The following is a 15,718-nucleotide window of genomic DNA, read 5'->3' as shown; positions in this document are numbered from 1 at the left end:
ACACACTCTGGGATTCCCTATCTCTCACACACACTCTGGCATTCCCTATCTCTCACACACATTCTGGGATTCCGTCACACACACTCGGGGAATCCCTATCTTTCACACACACTCTGGGATTCCCTATCTCCCTCACACACTCTGGGATTCACTATCTCACACACACTCTGGGATTCCGCATCTCTCACACACACTCTGGGATTCCCTATTTCACACACACTCTGGGATTCCCTATCTCTCACACACACTCTGGGATTCTCTCTTACACACACACTCTGGGATTCCCTATCTCACACACACACTCTGGGATTCCCTATCTCTCACACACACTCTGGGATTCCCAACCTCTCACACTCACTCTGAGATTCCCTATCTCCTACACACACTCTGGGATTCCCTCTCTCACACACACTCTGGAATTCCGCACCTCTCACACACACTCTGGGATTCCCCATATCTCTCACGCAATCTGGGATTCCCTATCTCACACACACTCTGGGATTCCCTCTCTCTCACACACACTCTGGGAATCCCTCACACACACTCTGGGATTCCCTATTTCACACACACTCTGGGATTCCCTATCTCTCACACACACTCTAGGATTCTCTCTTGCACACACACTCTGGGATTCCCTATCTCTCACACACACTCTGGGATTCCCTATCTCTCACACACACTCTAGGATTCTCTGTTGCACACACACTCTGGGATTCCCTATCTCTCACACACACACAGGGATTCCCTATCTCTCTCACACACTCTGGGTTTGTATATCACACACATTCTGGGATTCTATCACACACATTCTGGGATTCCCTATCTCTCACACACACTCTGGGATTCCCTATCTCTCACACACACTCTAGGATTCTCTCTTGCACACACACTCTGGGATTCCCTATCTCTCACACACACTCTGGGATTCCCTATCTCTCTCACACACTCTGGGTTTGTATATCACACACATTCTGGGATTCTATCACACACATTCTGGGATTCCCTATCTTTCACACACACTCTGGAATTCCCTCACTCTCTCTCACACAGACTCTGGGATTCCCTATCTCTCACACACACTCAGGGATTCCCTATCTCTCACACACACTCTGGGATTCCGACACACACACTCGGGGAATCCCGCTCTTTCTCACACACTCTGGGATTCACTATCTCTCTCACACACTCTGGGATTCACTATCTCACACACACTCTGGGATTCCCGATCTCTCACACACACTCTGGGATTTCCTATCTCTCACACACTCTGGTATTCCCTATCACTCACACACACTCTGGGATTCCCTATCTCTCACACACACTCTGGGATTCCCTATCTCTCATACACTCTGGTATTCCCTATCTCTCACACACACTCTGGGACTCTCTGGGATTCTATCACACACACTCTGAGATTCCCTCGCTCAGACACACTCAGGGATTCCCTATATCTCACACACACTCTGTGATTCGCTATCTCTCACACACACTCTGGGATTCCCTATCTCTCACACACACTCCGGGATTCCGTATCTCTCTCACACACTCTGGGATTTCCTATCTCACACAAACTCTGGGATTCCCTATCTCTCACACACGATCTGGGATTCCCTATCTCTCACACACACTGTGGGATTCCCTATCCCTCACACTCACTCTGGGATTCCCTATCTGTCACACACACTCTGGGAATCCGTATCTCTGACACACACTTTGGGATTCCCTATCTCTCACACACGCTCTGGGATTCCCTATCTCTCATACACACTCTGGGATTCCCTCTCTCACACACACTCTGGGATTTCCTATGTCTCACACACACTCTGGGATTCCCTATCTCTCACACACACTCTGGGATTCCGTATCTCTGACACACACTTTGGGATTCCCTATCTCTCACACACGCTCTGGGATTCCCTATCTCTCATACACACTCTGGGATTCCCTCTCTCACACACACACTCTGGGATTTCCTGTGTCTCACACACACTCTGGGATTCCCTATCTCTCACACACACTCTGGGATTCCCTATTTCACACACACTCTGGGATTCCCTATCTCTCACACTCACTCTGAGATTCCCTATCTCCTACAAACACTCTGGGATTCCCTCTCTCACACACACTCTGGAATTCCGCACCTCTCACACACACTCTGGGATTCCCTATCTCTCATAAACACTCTGGGATTCCATATCTCACACACACTCAGGGATTCCCTATCTCTCACAAACACTCTGGAATTCCCTCTCACACACACTCGGGGATTCCCTCTCTCTCACACTCAGTCTGGGATTCCCTATATCTCACACACACTCTGGAATTCCCTATCACTCACACACACACTCTGGGATTCCCTATCTCTCACACACACTCTGGCATTCCCTATCTCTCACACACATTCTGGGATTCCGTCACACACACTCGGGGAATCCCTATCTTTCACACACACTCTGGGATTCCCTATCTCCCTCACACACTCTGGGATTCACTATCTCACACACACTCTGGGATTCCGCATCTCTCACACACACTCTGGGATTCCCTATTTCACACACACTCTGGGATTCCCTATCTCTCACACACACTCTGGGATTCTCTCTTACACACACACTCTGGGATTCCCTATCTCACACACACACTCTGGGATTCCCTATCTCTCACACACACTCTGGGATTCCCAACCTCTCACACTCACTCTGAGATTCCCTATCTCCTACACACACTCTGGGATTCCCTCTCTCACACACACTCTGGAATTCCGCACCTCTCACACACACTCTGGGATTCCCCATATCTCTCACGCAATCTGGGATTCCCTATCTCACACACACTCTGGGATTCCCTCTCTCTCACACACACTCTGGGAATCCCTCACACACACTCTGGGATTCCCTATTTCACACACACTCTGGGATTCCCTATCTCTCACACACACTCTAGGATTCTCTCTTGCACACACACTCTGGGATTCCCTATCTCTCACACACACTCTGGGATTCCCTATCTCTCACACACACTCTAGGATTCTCTGTTGCACACACACTCTGGGATTCCCTATCTCTCACACACACACAGGGATTCCCTATCTCTCTCACACACTCTGGGTTTGTATATCACACACATTCTGGGATTCTATCACACACATTCTGGGATTCCCTATCTCTCACACACACTCTGGGATTCCCTATCTCTCACACACACTCTAGGATTCTCTCTTGCACACACACTCTGGGATTCCCTATCTCTCACACACACTCTGGGATTCCCTATCTCTCTCACACACTCTGGGTTTGTATATCACACACATTCTGGGATTCTATCACACACATTCTGGGATTCCCTATCTCTCACACACACTCTGGGATTCCCTATCTCTCACACACACTCTGCGATTCTCTATCTCTCACACACACTCTGGGATTCCCTATCTCTCACTCACACTCTTGGATTCCCTTTCTCTCTCACACACTCTGGGATACCCAATCTCTCACACACTCTCTGGGATTCTCAATCTCTCACACACACTCTGGGATTCCCTATCTCTCACACACACTCTGGAATTCCCTCACTCTCTCTCACACAGACTCTGGGATTCCCTATCTCTCACACACACTCAGGGATTCCCTATCTCTCACACACACTCTGGGATTCCGACACACACACTCGGGGAATCCCGCTCTTTCTCACACACTCTGGGATTCCCTATCTCTCTCACACACTCTGGGATTCACTATCTCAAACACACTCTGGGATTCCCGATCTCTCACACACACTCTGGGATTTCCTATCTCTCACACACTCTGGTATTCCCTATCACTCACACACACTCTGGGATTCCCTATCTCTCACACACACTCTGGGATTCCCTATCTCTCATACACTCTGGTATTCCCTATCTCTCACACACACTCTGGGATTCCCTATCTCTCACACACTCTGGGATTCCCTCTCTCACACACACTCTGGGATTTCCTGTGTCTCACACACACTCTGGGATTCCCTATCTCTCACACACACTCTGGGATTCCGTATCTCTGACACACACTTTGGGATTCCCTATCTCTCACACACGCTCTGGGATTCCCTATCTCTCATACACACTCTGGGATTCCCTCTCTCACACACACTCTGGGATTTCCTGTGACTCACACACACTCTGGGATTCCCTATCTCTCTCACACACTCTGGGATTCCCTATCTCTCACACACACTCTGGGATTCCCTATCTCTCACACATACTCTGGGATTCCCTATCTCTCACACACACTCTAGGATTCCTTATCTCTCACACACACTCTGGGATTCCGTATCTCTCTCACACACTCTGGGATTGCCTAATCTCTCACACACACTCTGGGATTCCCTATCTCTCACACACACTCTGCGATTCTCTATCTCTCACACACACTCTGGGATTCCCTATCTCTCACTCACACTCTTGGATTCCCTTTCTCTCTCACACACTCTGGGATACCCAATCTCTCACACACTCTCTGGGATTCCCGATCTCTCACACACACTCTGGGATTCCCTATCTCTCACACACACTCTGGGATTCCCCATCTCTCTCACACAATCTGGGATTCCCTATCTCTCACACACACTCTGGGATTCCCTCTCTCTCACACACACTCTGGGATTCCCTATTTCACACACACTCTGGGATTCCCTATCTCTCACACACACTCTAGGATTCTCTCTTGCACAAACACTCTGGGATTCCCTATCTCTCACACACACTCTGGGACTCCCTATCTCTCACACACACTCTGGGATTCCCTATCTCTCACACTCACTCTGAGATTCCCTATCTCCTACAAACACTCTGGGATTCCCTCTCTCACACACACTCTGGAATTCCGCACCTCTCACACACACTCTGGGATTCCCTATCTCTCATAAACACTCTGGGATTCCATATCTCACACACACTCAGGGATTCCCTATCTCTCACAAACACTCTGGAATTCCCTCTCACACACACTCGGGGATTCCCTCTCTCTCACACTCAGTCTGGGATTCCCTATATCTCACACACACTCTGGAATTCCCTATCACTCACACACACACTCTGGGATTCCCTATCTCTCACACACACTCTGGCATTCCCTATCTCTCACACACATTCTGGGATTCCGTCACACACACTCGGGGAATCCCTATCTTTCACACACACTCTGGGATTCCCTATCTCCCTCACACACTCTGGGATTCACTATCTCACACACACTCTGGGATTCCGCATCTCTCACACACACTCTGGGATTCCCTATTTCACACACACTCTGGGATTCCCTATCTCTCACACACACTCTGGGATTCTCTCTTACACACACACTCTGGGATTCCCTATCTCACACACACACTCTGGGATTCCCTATCTCTCACACACACTCTGGGATTCCCAACCTCTCACACTCACTCTGAGATTCCCTATCTCCTACACACACTCTGGGATTCCCTCTCTCACACACACTCTGGAATTCCGCACCTCTCACACACACTCTGGGATTCCCCATATCTCTCACGCAATCTGGGATTCCCTATCTCACACACACTCTGGGATTCCCTCTCTCTCACACACACTCTGGGAATCCCTCACACACACTCTGGGATTCCCTATTTCACACACACTCTGGGATTCCCTATCTCTCACACACACTCTAGGATTCTCTCTTGCACACACACTCTGGGATTCCCTATCTCTCACACACACTCTGGGATTCCCTATCTCTCACACACACTCTAGGATTCTCTGTTGCACACACACTCTGGGATTCCCTATCTCTCACACACACACAGGGATTCCCTATCTCTCTCACACACTCTGGGTTTGTATATCACACACATTCTGGGATTCTATCACACACATTCTGGGATTCCCTATCTCTCACACACACTCTGGGATTCCCTATCTCTCACACACACTCTAGGATTCTCTCTTGCACACACACTCTGGGATTCCCTATCTCTCACACACACTCTGGGATTCCCTATCTCTCTCACACACTCTGGGTTTGTATATCACACACATTCTGGGATTCTATCACACACATTCTGGGATTCCCTATCTCTCACACACACTCTGGGATTCCCTATCTCTCACACACACTCTGCGATTCTCTATCTCTCACACACACTCTGGGATTCCCTATCTCTCACTCACACTCTTGGATTCCCTTTCTCTCTCACACACTCTGGGATACCCAATCTCTCACACACTCTCTGGGATTCTCAATCTCTCACACACACTCTGGGATTCCCTATCTCTCACACACACTCTGGAATTCCCTCACTCTCTCTCACACAGACTCTGGGATTCCCTATCTCTCACACACACTCAGGGATTCCCTATCTCTCACACACACTCTGGGATTCCGACACACACACTCGGGGAATCCCGCTCTTTCTCACACACTCTGGGATTCCCTATCTCTCTCACACACTCTGGGATTCACTATCTCAAACACACTCTGGGATTCCCGATCTCTCACACACACTCTGGGATTTCCTATCTCTCACACACTCTGGTATTCCCTATCACTCACACACACTCTGGGATTCCCTATCTCTCACACACACTCTGGGATTCCCTATCTCTCATACACTCTGGTATTCCCTATCTCTCACACACACTCTGGGATTCCCTATCTCTCACACACTCTGGGATTCCCTCTCTCACACACACTCTGGGATTTCCTGTGTCTCACACACACTCTGGGATTCCCTATCTCTCACACACACTCTGGGATTCCGTATCTCTGACACACACTTTGGGATTCCCTATCTCTCACACACGCTCTGGGATTCCCTATCTCTCATACACACTCTGGGATTCCCTCTCTCACACACACTCTGGGATTTCCTGTGACTCACACACACTCTGGGATTCCCTATCTCTCTCACACACTCTGGGATTCCCTATCTCTCACACACACTCTGGGATTCCCTATCTCTCACACATACTCTGGGATTCCCTATCTCTCACACACACTCTAGGATTCCTTATCTCTCACACACACTCTGGGATTCCGTATCTCTCTCACACACTCTGGGATTGCCTAATCTCTCACACACACTCTGGGATTCCCTATCTCTCACACACACTCTGCGATTCTCTATCTCTCACACACACTCTGGGATTCCCTATCTCTCACTCACACTCTTGGATTCCCTTTCTCTCTCACACACTCTGGGATACCCAATCTCTCACACACTCTCTGGGATTCCCGATCTCTCACACACACTCTGGGATTCCCTATCTCTCACACACACTCTGGGATTCCCCATCTCTCTCACACAATCTGGGATTCCCTATCTCTCACACACACTCTGGGATTCCCTCTCTCTCACACACACTCTGGGATTCCCTATTTCACACACACTCTGGGATTCCCTATCTCTCACACACACTCTAGGATTCTCTCTTGCACAAACACTCTGGGATTCCCTATCTCTCACACACACTCTGGGACTCCCTATCTCTCACACACACTCTGGGATTCCCAACCTCTCACACTCACTCTGAGATTCCCTATCTCCTACAAACACTCTGGGATTCCCTCTCTCACACACACTCTGGAATTCCGCACCTCTCACACACACTCTGGGATTCCCTATCTCTCATAAACACTCTGGGATTCCATATCTCACACACACTCAGGGATTCCCTATCTCTCACAAACACTCTGGAATTCCCTCTCACACACACTCTGGGATTCCCTCTCTCTCACACTCAGTCTGGGATTCCCTATATCTCACACACACTCTGGAATTCCCTATCACTCACACACACACTCTGGGATTCCCTATCTCTCACACACACTCTGGCATTCCCTATCTCTCACACACATTCTGGGATTCCGTCACACACACTCGGGGAATCCCTATCTTTCACACACACTCTGGGATTCCCTATCTCCCTCACACACTCTGGGATTCACTATCTCACACACACTCTGGGATTCCGCATCTCTCACACACACTCTGGGATTCCCTATTTCACACACACTCTGGGATTCCCTATCTCTCACACACACTCTGGGATTCTCTCTTACACACACACTCTGGGATTCCCTATCTCACACACACACTCTGGGATTCCCTATCTCTCACACACACTCTGGGATTCCCAACCTCTCACACTCACTCTGAGATTCCCTATCTCCTACACACACTCTGGGATTCCCTCTCTCACACACACTCTGGAATTCCGCACCTCTCACACACACTCTGGGATTCCCCATATCTCTCACGCAATCTGGGATTCCCTATCTCACACACACTCTGGGATTCCCTCTCTCTCACACACACTCTGGGAATCCCTCACACACACTCTGGGATTCCCTATTTCACACACACTCTGGGATTCCCTATCTCTCACACACACTCTAGGATTCTCTCTTGCACACACACTCTGGGATTCCCTATCTCTCACACACACTCTGGGATTCCCTATCTCTCTCACACACTCTGGGTTTGTATATCACACACATTCTGGGATTCTATCACACACATTCTGGGATTCCCTATCTCTCACACACACTCTGGAATTCCCTCACTCTCTCTCACACAGACTCTGGGATTCCCTATCTCTCACACACACTCAGGGATTCACTATCTCTCACACACACTCTGGGATTCCGACACACACACTCGGGGAATCCCGCTCTTTCTCACACACTCTGGGATTCACTATCTCTCTCACACACTCTGGGATTCACTATCTCACACACACTCTGGGATTCCCGATCTCTCACACACACTCTGGGATTTCCTATCTCTCACACACTCTGGTATTCCCTATCACTCACACACACTCTGGGATTCCCTATCTCTCACACACACTCTGGGATTCCCTATCTCTCATACACTCTGGTATTCCCTATCTCTCACACACACTCTGGGACTCTCTGGGATTCTATCACACACACTCTGAGATTCCCTCGCTCAGACACACTCAGGGATTCCCTATATCTCACACACACTCTGTGATTCGCTATCTCTCACACACACTCTGGGATTCCCTATCTCTCACACACACTCCGGGATTCCGTATCTCTCTCACACACTCTGGGATTTCCTATCTCACACAAACTCTGGGATTCCCTATCTCTCACACACGATCTGGGATTCCCTATCTCTCACACACACTGTGGGATTCCCTATCCCTCACACTCACTCTGGGATTCCCTATCTGTCAAACACACTCTGGGAATCCGTATCTCTGACACACACTTTGGGATTCCCTATCTCTCACACACGCTCTGGGATTCCCTATCTCTCATACACACTCTGGGATTCCCTCTCTCACACACACTCTGGGATTTCCTATGTCTCACACACACTCTGGGATTCCCTATCTCTCACACACACTCTGGGATTCCGTATCTCTGACACACACTTTGGGATTCCCTATCTCTCACACACGCTCTGGGATTCCCTATCTCTCATACACACTCTGGGATTCCCTCTCTCACACACACACTCTGGGATTTCCTGTGTCTCACACACACTCTGGGATTCCCTATCTCTCACACACACTCTGGGATTCCCTATTTCACACACACTCTGGGATTCCCTATCTCTCACACTCACTCTGAGATTCCCTATCTCCTACAAACACTCTGGGATTCCCTCTCTCACACACACTCTGGAATTCCGCACCTCTCACACACACTCTGGGATTCCCTATCTCTCATAAACACTCTGGGATTCCATATCTCACACACACTCAGGGATTCCCTATCTCTCACAAACACTCTGGAATTCCCTCTCACACACACTCTGGGATTCCCTCTCTCTCACACTCAGTCTGGGATTCCCTATATCTCACACACACTCTGGAATTCCCTATCACTCACACACACACTCTGGGATTCCCTATCTCTCACACACACTCTGGCATTCCCTATCTCTCACACACATTCTGGGATTCCGTCACACACACTCGGGGAATCCCTATCTTTCACACACACTCTGGGATTCCCTATCTCCCTCACACACTCTGGGATTCACTATCTCACACACACTCTGGGATTCCGCATCTCTCACACACACTCTGGGATTCCCTATTTCACACACACTCTGGGATTCCCTATCTCTCACACACACTCTGGGATTCTCTCTTACACACACACTCTGGGATTCCCTATCTCACACACACACTCTGGGATTCCCTATCTCTCACACACACTCTGGGATTCCCAACCTCTCACACTCACTCTGAGATTCCCTATCTCCTACACACACTCTGGGATTCCCTCTCTCACACACACTCTGGAATTCCGCACCTCTCACACACACTCTGGGATTCCCCATATCTCTCACGCAATCTGGGATTCCCTATCTCACACACACTCTGGGATTCCCTCTCTCTCACACACACTCTGGGAATCCCTCACACACACTCTGGGATTCCCTATTTCACACACACTCTGGGATTCCCTATCTCTCACACACACTCTAGGATTCTCTCTTGCACACACACTCTGGGATTCCCTATCTCTCACACACACTCTGGGATTCCCTATCTCTCACACACACTCTAGGATTCTCTGTTGCACACACACTCTGGGATTCCCTATCTCTCACACACACACAGGGATTCCCTATCTCTCTCACACACTCTGGGTTTGTATATCACACACATTCTGGGATTCTATCACACACATTCTGGGATTCCCTATCTCTCACACACACTCTGGGATTCCCTATCTCTCACACACACTCTAGGATTCTCTCTTGCACACACACTCTGGGATTCCCTATCTCTCACACACACTCTGGGATTCCCTATCTCTCTCACACACTCTGGGTTTGTATATCACACACATTCTGGGATTCTATCACACACATTCTGGGATTCCCTATCTCTCACACACACTCTGGAATTCCCTCACTCTCTCTCACACAGACTCTGGGATTCCCTATCTCTCACACACACTCAGGGATTCCCTATCTCTCACACACACTCTGGGATTCCGACACACACACTCGGGGAATCCCGCTCTTTCTCACACACTCTGGGATTCACTATCTCTCTCACACACTCTGGGATTCACTATCTCACACACACTCTGGGATTCCCGATCTCTCACACACACTCTGGGATTTCCTATCTCTCACACACTCTGGTATTCCCTATCACTCACACAGACTCTGGGATTCCCTATCTCTCACACACACTCTGGGATTCCCTATCTCTCATACACTCTGGTATTCCCTATCTCTCACACACACTCTGGGACTCTCTGGGATTCTATCACACACACTCTGAGATTCCCTCGCTCAGACACACTCAGGGATTCCCTATATCTCACACACACTCTGTGATTCGCTATCTCTCACACACACTCTGGGTTTCCCTATCTCTCACACACACTCCGGGTTTCCGTATCTCTCTCACACACTCTGGGATTTCCTATCTCACACAAACTCTGGGATTCCCTATCTCTCACACACGATCTGGGATTCCCTATCTCTCACACACACTGTGGGATTCCCTATCCCTCACACTCACTCTGGGATTCCCTATCTGTCACACACACTCTGGGAATCCGTATCTCTGACACACACTTTGGGATTCCCTATCTCTCACACACGCTCTGGGATTCCCTATCTCTCATACACACTCTGGGATTCCCTCTCTCACACACACTCTGGGATTTCCTATGTCTCACACACACTCTGGGATTCCCTATCTCTCACACACACTCTGGGATTCCGTATCTCAGACACACACTTTGGGATTCCCTATCTCTCACACACGCTCTGGGATTCCCTATCTCTCATACACACTCTGGGATTCCCTCTCTCACACACACACTCTGGGATTTCCTGTGTCTCACACACACTCTGGGATTCCCTATCTCTCACACACACTCTGGGATTTCCTATCTCTCACACACTCTGGGATTCCCTATCACTCACACACACTCTGGGATTCCCTATCTCTCACACACACTCTGGGATTCCCTATCTCTCACACACACTCTTGGATTCTCTATCTCTCACACACACTCTAGGATTCCTTATCTCTCACACACACTCTGGGATTCCGTATCTCTCTCACACACTCTGGGATTCCCTAATCTCTCACACACACTCTGGGATTCCCTATCTCTCACACACACTCTGCGATTCTCTATCTCTCACACACACTCTGGGATTCCCTATCTCTCACTCACACTCTTGGATTCCCTTTCTCTCTCACATACTCTGGGATACCCAATCTCTCACACACTCTCTGGGATTCCCGATCTCTCACACACACTCTGGGATTCCCTATCTCTCACACACACTCTGGAATTCCCTCACTCTCTCTCACACAGACTCTGGGATTCCCTATCTCTCACACACACTCAGGGATTCCCTATCTCTCACACACACTCTGGGATTCCGACACACACACTCGGGGAATCCCGCTCTTTCTCACACACTCTGGGATTCACTATCTCTCTCACACACTCTGGGATTCACTATCTCAAACACACTCTGGGATTCCCGATCTCTCACACACACTCTGGGATTTCCTATCTCTCACACACTCTGGTATTCCCTATCACTCACACACACTCTGGGATTCCCTATCTCTCACACACACTCTGGGATTCCCTATCTCTCATACACTCTGGTATTCCCTATCTCTCACACACACTCTGGGACTCTCTGGGATTCTATCACACACACTCTGAGATTCCCTCGCTCAGACACACTCAGGGATTCCCTATATCTCACACACACTCTGTGATTCGCTATCTCTCACACACACTCTGGGATTCCCTATCTCTCACACACACTCCGGGATTCCATATCTCTCTCACACACTCTGGGATTTCCTATCTCACACAAACTCTGGGATTCCCTATCTCTCACACACGATCTGGGATTCCCTATCTCTCACACACACAGTGGGATTCCCTATCCCTCACTCTCACTCTGGGATTCCCTATCCCTTACACACACTCTGGGATTCCCTATCTCTGACATACACTGTGGGATTCCCTATCCCTCACACACACTCTGGGATTCCCTATCTGTCACACACACTCTGGGATTCCCTATCTCTGACATACACTTTGGGATTCCCTATCTCTCACACACACTCTGGGATTCCCTATCTCTCATACAGACTCTGGGATTCCCTCTCTCACACACACTCTGGGATTTCCTGTGTCTCACACACACTCTGGGATTCCCTATCTCTCACACACACTCTGGGATTCCCTATCTCTCACACACTCTGGGATTCCCTATCACTCACACACACTCTGGGATTCCCTATCTCTCACACATACTCTGGGATTCCCTATCTCTCACACACACTCTGGGATTCTCTATCTCTCACACACACTCTAGGATTCCCTATCACTCACACACACTCTGGGATTCCCTATCTCTCACACACACTCTGGGATTCCCTATCTCTCATACACTCTGGTATTCCCTATCTCTCACACACACTCTGGGACTCTCTGGGATTCTATCACACACACTCTGAGATTCCCTCGCTCAGACACACTCAGGGATTCCCTATATCTCACACACACTCTGTGATTCGCTATCTCTCACACACACTCTGGGATTCCCTATCTCTCACACACACTCCGGGATTCCATATCTCTCTCACACACTCTGGGATTTCCTATCTCACACAAACTCTGGGATTCCCTATCTCTCACACACGATCTGGGATTCCCTATCTCTCACACACACAGTGGGATTCCCTATCCCTCACTCTCACTCTGGGATTCCCTATCTCTTACACACACTCTGGGATTCCCTATCTCTGACATACACTGTGGGATTCCCTATCCCTCACACTCTCTCTGGGATTCCCTATCTGTCACACACACTCTGGGATTCCCTATCTCTGACATACACTTTGGGATTCCCTATCTCTCACACACACTCTGGGATTCCCTATCTCTCATACACACTCTGGGATTCCCTCTCTCACACACACTCTGGGATTTCCTGTGTCTCACACACACTCTGGGATTCCCTATCTCTCACACACACTCTGGGATTCCCTATCTCTCACACACTCTGGGATTCCCTATCACTCACACACACTCTGGGATTCCCTATCTCTCACACATACTCTGGGATTCCCTATCTCTCACACACACTCTGCGATTCTCTATCTCTCACACACACTCTGGGATTCCATATCTCTCACTCACACTCTTGGATTCCCTTTCTCTCTCACACACTCTGGGATACCCAATCTCTCACACACTCTCTGGGATTCCCGATCTCTCACACACACTCTGGGATTCCCTATCTCTCACACACACTCTGGGATTCCCCATCTCTCTCACACAATCTGGGATTCCCTATCTCTCACACACACTCTGGGATTCCCTCTCTCTCACACATACTCTGGGAATCCGTCACACACACTCTGGGATTCCCTATTTCACACACACTCTGGGATTCCCTATCTCTCACACACACTCTAGGATTCTCTCTTGCACACACACTCTGGGATTCCCTATCTCTCACACACACTCTGGGATTCCCTATCTCTCACACACACTCTGGGATTCCCAACCTCTCACACTCACTCTGAGATTCCCTATCTCCTACACACACTATGGGCTTCCCTCTCTCACACACACTCTGGAATTCCGCACCTCTCACACACACTCTGGGATTCCCTATCTCTCATAAACACTCTGGGATTCCATATCTCACACACACTCAGGGATTCCCTATCTCTCACAAACACTCTGGAATTCCCTCTCACACACACTCTGGGATTCCCTCTCTCTCACACTCAGTCTGGGATTCCCTATATCTCACACACACTCTGGAATTCCCTATCACTCACACACACACACTGGGATTCCCTATCTCTCACACACACTCTGGGATTCCCTATCTCTCACACACATTCTGGGTTTCCGTCACACACACTCGGGGAATCCCTATCTTTCACACACGCTCTGGGATTCCCTATCTCCCTCACACACTCTGGGATTCACTATCTCACACACACTCTGGGATTCCGCATCTCTCACACACACTCTGGGATTCCCTATCTCTCACACACTATCTGGAATTCCCTCCCACACACACACTCTGGGATTCCCTATCTCTCACACTCACTCAGGGATTCCCTATCTCTCACACACACTCTGGGATTCCCTATCTCTCACACACTCTGGAATTCCGTCTCTCTCACACACTCTGGGATTCCCTATCTCTCACACTCACTCTGGGAATCCCTATCTCTCACACACACTCTGGGATTCCCTCTCTCACACACACTCTGGAATTCCGCATCTCTCACACACACTCTGGGATTCCCTATCTCTCACAAACACTCTGGGATTCCCTCTCCCAAACACACTCTGGTATTCCCTATCTCTCACACACACTCTGGGATTCCCTATCTCTCACACACTCACTTAGATTCCCTATCTCTCACACACACTCTGGGATTCCCTATCTCTCACAAACACTCTGGAATTCCCTCTCTCACACACACTCATAGATTCCCTATCTCACACGCACTCTGGGATTCCTTATCCCTCACACTCACTCAGGGATTCCCTATCTCTCACACACACTCTGGGATTCCCTATCTCTCACACACTCTGGAATTCCGTCTCTCACACACACTCTGGGATTCCCTATCTCTCACACTCACTCTGGGAATCCCTATCTCTCACACACACTCTGGGATTCCCTATCTCATACACACTCT

The sequence above is a fragment of the Chiloscyllium plagiosum genome, unplaced genomic scaffold (genome assembly GCF_037043375.1).
Source record: "Chiloscyllium plagiosum isolate Xiang-an unplaced genomic scaffold, Cpla_swu_hap1 HiC_scaffold_53Y, whole genome shotgun sequence".
NCBI lineage: Eukaryota > Metazoa > Chordata > Chondrichthyes > Orectolobiformes > Hemiscylliidae > Chiloscyllium > Chiloscyllium plagiosum.
The sequence above is the reverse complement of the archived record's forward strand: the minus strand, read 5'-3'. Positions refer to the sequence as shown.